We start from the raw sequence: 6,341 nt of genomic DNA on the forward strand, positions 1-6,341 counted from the left end.
ATAAAGCGAGTGTATCTGATCTGCGGTCAGCCTGCCAACATCTAAGACCCGGTCCCAAAGAGAGCCAATCACACAGCACTGTGTTTTGAAACTGAAGAGGAAGACCAGAATAACTTTTTCAATTTCTCTCTCTCCCCCTGTGTGTCTGTGATAGTGCGTTTTTGAGGGCTAATCTGCAGTCCTTTACAGTGTCCCTGAGATCCTAAATTTAATCTCATATTCCCGGGAAATTAAGCCAGTAGCCTAACACACTACACTGTAATGAAACCGCAAACGTTGGTTTTAAGCGTGACTCCTTTTGTGATTATGATTCGAAGTCTAGTTTGTTGTTTAGACCTAAATATTTGGGGAAACTTTGAGCTGAGAAACTATGAGCTGCAGATGTCATGGCGGCAGTTTGCTGTACAGGATTTTCTAAACCTCGGCTGACTTGTCAACCAATTTGCTGTGGAAGAGCAGGGTTAAGAGTCAAATGACTAAACTTGTGTGCATGCTTACGAAATGTAGATTTAAAATACAATTTAATTTGATGCAAATGCGTTTTATTTTTTGAAAGAAAACACAACATTAAACTTTTTACTTATTTGTACCATTAACATTGGCATTGTAACCAAGTATGTATTATGTGTTGTTATTAATGATGATGATGATTATATGTAAGAACATTTGTTGTTGTAACAAGAACAAATGTTGTTGTTGTTGTTGTTGTTGTTGTTGTTGCTCTGTCTGCCTGTCTCTATCCTGTATCTCCCTCTATCCCATTTTTCGGCCCATCCAGTCGAGGCAGATGTCTGTTCAACACGAGTCTGGTTCTGCTCGAGGTTTCTGCCTGTTAAGGGGAAGTTTTTCCTCCAAATGTTGCTAAGTACTTCTCATGGTGGATTCATGTTGGGTCTCTCTCTAAATAACATAAAAAAAGAGTACGGTCTAGATCTGCTCTTTTTGTAAAGTGTCTTGAGATACCTTTGGCGCTATAAAAATGAAATGTGATTGATTGATTGATTGATTGATTGATTGATTGATAAAGTGGATCTCACAGGGTAAAATGGCACTTTTAATAAAGGTATAATAGTGAAGAATTCTGTAAAAATGAAGTGTTTCCGAATTGATCATGCCATGGTTAAGATAAGATAAGATAAGATTATCTTTATTGATCCCCCAGTGGGGGAAATTAACTTGTTACAACAGCTCAGAAGACAGTGATAAATATATACAAACAATACTAGTACGATAGTAACAGCAACAACAAAAAATAAAGAAGTAAATAATAAAAATACCGATAATAATATTCAAATTTAAAATGTATATATATATATACTACTATGCAAAAGTTTTAGGCAGGTGTAAAAAATGCAGTAAACTAAAAATGCTTGCAAAAATATAAATAATAATTGTTTATTTTTATCAATTTACAAAATGATAAGTGAGCAAACAAAAGAAAAATCTAAATCAAATCAATATTTGGTGTTACTACCCTTTGCTTTCAAACCAGCATCAATTCTTATAGGTACACTTGCACAAAGTCAGGGATTTTGTAGGATTATAGTCAGGTGTATGATCAATCAATTATACCAAACAGGTGCTAATGATCATCAATTTTACATGTAGGTTGTTACACAGTCATTAACTGAAACAGAAACAGCAGGAGGCTTAAAACTGGGTGAGGAACAGCCAAACTCTGATACCAAGGTGAGGTTGTGGAAGACAGTTTGATGTCACAGGTCATACACCATGGCAAGACTGAGCACAGCAACAAGACACAAGGTATTTATACTGCATCAGCAAGGTCTCTCCCAGACAAAAATTTCAAAGCAGACTGGGGTTTCAAGATGTGCTGTTCAAGCTCTTTTGAAGAAGCACAAAGAAACGGGCAATGTTGAGGATCGTAGACGCAGTGGTTGTCCAAGGAAACTTAGTGCAGCAGATGAAAAACACATCAAGCTTATTTCCCTTCGAAATCGGAAGGTGTCCAGCAGTGCCATCATCTCAGAACTGGCAGAAACCAGTGGGACCCAGGTACACCCACCCATCTATGGAGAAGTCTGGCCAGAAGTGGTCTTCATGGAAGAGTTGTAGCAAAAAAGCCATACCTCCGACGTGGAAACAAGGCCAAGGGACTCAACTATGCACAAAAACATAGGAACTGGGGTGCAGAAAAAATGGCAACAGGTGCTCTGGACTGATGAGTCAAAATGTGAAATATTTGGCTGTAGCAGAAGGCAATTTATTCGCAGAAGGGCTGGAGAGCGATACAATAATGAGTGTCTGAAGGCAACAGTGAAGCATGGTGGAGGTACCTTGCAAGTTTGGGGCTGCATTTCTGCAAATGGAGTTGGAGATTTGGTCAGGATGAATGGTGTCCTCAATGCTGAGAAATACAGGCAGATACTTATCCATCATGCAATACCATCAGGGAGCCATAGATGGTGATATAAAATTGATAATCATTAGCACTGATGGTGATGGGGGCGGGTGTGGCTGCTTTCTTTCTGAAGTCCAGGAGAGGGTCTGTGATGTCCTTTAAGTGTGAGAGCACCAGGCGCCCGAAAGACTTCATTACCACAGAGGTCAGGGCGACAGGTCTTTAGTCATTAAATCCTGTGGTCCTTCACTTTTTCAAACAAAACAAGACAAAACAACGCGCACCAACACACCGAGGCAGCCATCCGCGGCGCCATTTTGGATCATTCATTTTTGAAAACATTCTTATTTTACAGCATTTTTTCACACCTGCCTAAAACTTTTGCAAAGTACTGTATATATTGCGGTCCTGTATATTTTGCTGTTACTTAGTTGCGTTTTGTGTTGTATTTATAATGCAATTGCTTCATGAACCTAATGTAGCTAGTTATTTTTACTTAATAAGTCTAAGTTAAAGTTGGAGACATTTTGCAATGTTTACCTCTGTGTTGTTTTAATTAAAACCATAGAGCAAAAGTTTAATACTATTGCAGTCTCAACAGAAATCTAATAATTTCTCCTCTGAAGTTTGTACTGTATGTGTTTATTCCATTGTGTTAGATTTAAATTGGTAGACTGATGACATGTATGGCACTGTGACATGAGCCATTTAGCATACAGATAACAAGCTTTTTCCTTACACACCAACAGATTCAAGATTAGTACCTGTCGCCATCTACTGGATGGTTAATTTAATTGTTTATGGTTTATTATCTTTATGGCTGCTTAAAGTCTGGTGTTGTTTGGGTTTACTGTAGTCTGCTGTAAAATATCTATTGAGAAGATTTTTTTCATAAAAAAGTGTGGCATTATTCTCTACAACCTCTACTGTTTTCTATTCTATTCAGTGCTTTGGTATTGTATTATATTTCTTCGACACTTGATTCTGATCTGTGGCAAGTGAACTCCGATTCTATTCTATTCTAACTTTTTTTTCTATTAATGAACTACAAAGTCTATTATTCTACTACATTCCATATGCAGTCTTAACTCCTATTACGTCTATAACTTAAATTATAAAGTCTTATATCACATTTACATACTTACTTGTAATGGCAAGTAAACTCTGAGTCTATTCCATTCTATTGTATTATATTGTATTCTGTGCAGTCTTATTTCTTATAAATCTTATTTACTAATCATATTTGCATACTTCACACATAAAATGGCAAGTATTCTACTCTATTCAATTCTATTCAGTTCTCTTCTCTTCGCCCATCCCATATTTTCTGGTGTACTGTGCCCCATTTGAGCATAGCTTATACAGCAGCTGTCGCTTTTAGAGACCTGCTGTATGAAACTGTCCAGAGCTGATCACATCTGATAGATATTACATCTTAAAGCGTATTTCAGCCACATTGTTATCTTTGTAGTCGGTCATCATGGTATTCGTGGAGGCATTTAAATGAGGCATTTAAAGAACCTCCGCTGCGGGGGAAAGGACTGAACAGAGATGCTGCACCGATGCTGCGAACATGCTGCCTTAATGTGAGTATCCCTCTATCTCTCGCCAATGCGGCAAATAAGGACGGCCAACTGAGCGATAGGGCATAATGAATTGCTTTTTATCTATCAGGTCATTTTAAGATCACAAGACACAACACATTTTTTTCGAATTTAAATTAATCTAATGGCGAAATCTCTGGTATAGCTAAGGACTGGTAAGTTTGACGTATTTTGTATAACAATATTATAGAGCAACTTTTTTCTGAACTGTTTCAGGATGCTGTGGAGTTGGGTTCGCAAAAGACAGTAGATTTAGTACGGGTCTATGGGAAATCCAACAAGGTGCAATTGAGACCAGTTTATATTTTAAGTGACTTGGAGTCCTTGACTTTGAGGTGATAATGTCATTTTCTTACGTAATCCTGTTAATTTTGTCAAGGGGCATTTTACAACCCTGACCGATTCTTTAAAAATTTTGACCATTTTGTATGGTCTACGCATCGGAACAGCCTCTGATTTCCTCCAAATCCAAACAAATAAATAGATGCCTGATGGAATTTCTTAAGATATCGTCTCTGGCGGCGTAAGACGTTTTTATCCTATCGACAAAGGGTCTTAACAGAGTGTGGTTGATAAGGTTTAAAGGTAATAGGCCCCTACCCCAGCCACTGATTCTCGTCCACAAAGTAGAAGTGCGCATCTTGGACTGCAGTGTGCTGGCGTCTAACCCTGTGGAGTCCAGACTACAAGTCCCAGAATTCCGCGGCACCATACAATCGTACGCTATGGGCATACGTATCCTTTTCAGTGAAAATTGGCAAGAATAAAGACGTTATATTTCTATAATAAAGTCGCAATTTAAAGAGTCGTAATATTAACAGAATTACGAGCATGTTATTTTGAAGGGGAGTATCAGAAAAGCAGCCAGCCGCCTGCGCTAAAATGACGAAGATCACGAGTCATTTTTAAATAAAATCACTTTTCTGATAGTTATGACAAAGTGGTGCTGATGTTCCGAAAGATTAAGTATTTCGTGTTTGTGAAACCTTTACTAATGTATTGATATAGCTGTTTAGTGTGCTTGTGCATTACTACTGGGCAGGAGATCTCGCATGATCTCGCGAGGTACATGTATGCTACGCTTCCATGCTACCGGGTGTGTTTAATAAATACAGCTGTGTTGTGCCTCCGGTGCAATCATTTACTTCACAAGATGTTTTCTGTAAAGTTAGACTTCACATGTTCCTCATTTTAGTGAAGGCGGCTGGCTGCTCTTCTGATATCTTTAATATTTAGGACAACAATAGTCTAAAGTTACGACTTTATTCTCGTAAAATAACGACTTTATTCTCTTATGATTTTATTCTCGTATTTTTACGACTTTATTCTCGTAATATTACTTCTTTCTTCTCGTAATTTCTTTATTCCCCCCCTTTAATGCGGCCCTAATACTCCGTCGTACACCTACAATTGTCAACGCTAGTTATCAATGGTTGTATTTCTAGAACCGTTGGCAAGTAGATAGGCACAGAGTGAGACTCTTTCATTCATCATAGTGCCTGCAAAGTGTAGCCTAACTAAATTAGAGATACATTCACACCTTGTGAATATAATTGTAATATTAACAGTATCAAAACATAAGAAGCAGAGAATCTGGCTAAAGTGTACAAGTGCTAAGACAAGAATAGTTTGAGCCAATACACAACGGTAACAACATAAACAACGGGACAACGCATGCGCAAAATAAAATCGGTTCTCGGCAGTCGGTAGGCCTATTTGTATAAGGAGGTAGTAGAGGCTTGTTAAATACAAAATAACCGCCTTGAAAAAATGTATACCGAGTAGTTTCACTGATAGACATTTGCGAACGCCAAGCGAAAAGGCAAGAGGTAGTTGGGACCGCACGTGATTTAAGACGACGCGGAAGTGGCCGAGGGAGAAACCTCTAGTCTCGTCTTCAGAGTTTTTGCTCTGACACGCAGTGTAATTCATTATAATTAGAACATCTCCTTTGAAGGAGTCAGTGTGTTGACGGATGGAAATAACATGTTACCCTCCATTGTTGTTAAAATTTCCAGGAAGAATTGCCATTTAATGTATCGGCTTGAAGAGATGAGCATTAATGGTGTGCGCTGGACACATTCAAGTGAGTTGGGTTTGTTGGGACAGCGGGATAACGACACTATAGAGGCTAACGTTAAACCAAACCCCATGCACTGGCAATACACGGTTAAGAGAAATCCTCTTAGGAACAGTCTAAATAAAATGTTAACTTTATGTGTATCCTAGTATAGTAAACTATATGCCTACAGCACAATACGACAATTATTACACTATAGCACATGGCTATACAGACCTGGCAGGTGTTTTAAGTAAACTAACAGTTTTCTTGTTTTGCGACAGCCGTTTTCGGGGTGGAGTTTTCTGCTCGGTGC

The sequence above is a fragment of the Semicossyphus pulcher genome, unplaced genomic scaffold, assembly GCF_022749685.1.
Source record: "Semicossyphus pulcher isolate SPU_LCO1_2020_fin unplaced genomic scaffold, fSemPul1.0.p SCAF_19, whole genome shotgun sequence".
Taxonomy (NCBI): domain Eukaryota; kingdom Metazoa; phylum Chordata; class Actinopteri; order Labriformes; family Labridae; genus Semicossyphus; species Semicossyphus pulcher.